The sequence below is a fragment of the Nestor notabilis genome, unplaced genomic scaffold, assembly GCF_000696875.1.
Source record: "Nestor notabilis isolate BGI_N333 unplaced genomic scaffold, ASM69687v1 scaffold13008, whole genome shotgun sequence".
Classification (NCBI taxonomy): domain Eukaryota; kingdom Metazoa; phylum Chordata; class Aves; order Psittaciformes; family Psittacidae; genus Nestor; species Nestor notabilis.
The window spans coordinates 37,179-38,049 of record NW_009938791.1 but is presented as its reverse complement, the minus strand read 5'-3'; positions in this window follow the sequence as shown (position 1 = coordinate 38,049).

The window sequence follows — 871 nt, the reverse complement described above, 5'->3', positions numbered from 1 at the left end:
TAGTTTATATGATATATTTTAGATATTTAGTTTTACATATAATAAATTTAGTATCTTCATTTACATAAAGATATTATATATTCCTGATCCCAGGAATTGCTAAATTCTGTGTATGCTGTGATGGCATACTCCTTTAACTCTGTTTTTTATTTGTCGTCTAGTTTTCATTCTCACTACATTTACCAGTGAACTTTCCCTTGTGTCCATCTATCCAGTCCCTAGTGACTTCCTTCTCTGTAACTTGCTTTATGTCTGTTCTTAATTAGTTCTCTCCCTCATTCCTGAGCTTCTTCAGTCTTCCTTGAAAAACTGAGACTCTATCATCCCACTTTCTATCACTATACAATGCACAGGACTTTCTTCTAAATGCTTGTTAGTTCCTATAGCTGGTATGTGCATGACTTCATGTAGATTTGTCATTTTAATTTCTGTTCTGTTCATTTATTTTCTTTTTCCTTTATAACCCTGATGTCACCAATTTCTATCAATATCTTCACTTTATTTTTCCCTTTCTTTAATCCCACCTAATCTTTTCAAAACAGATCAGTTAAGTCAATTTTTTTCAGCTGCTGTTCTAATCGCTCCATCTTTTAATAACTCTATACAAGTTCAACATCCCCCCTCATTTTCTTTCCTAGCACTTAAACTTAATGATGGCAGTTGTTCCATAAAATCTAAAGCCTTACATTTACTAAAATACAACCAATTTGTAGTCTATACAGAACAGGTTAAATGATAAAAAAGGCTGAAGAACTGGGGAGTGTGTACTTAACAATGAAAAATTAATTAAAAATTACACTTAACTAAAATTAGCATACACTTGTCCTGTACATTTTTGGATTGTGCTTTTGTTTGTATCGCACAGAACTGT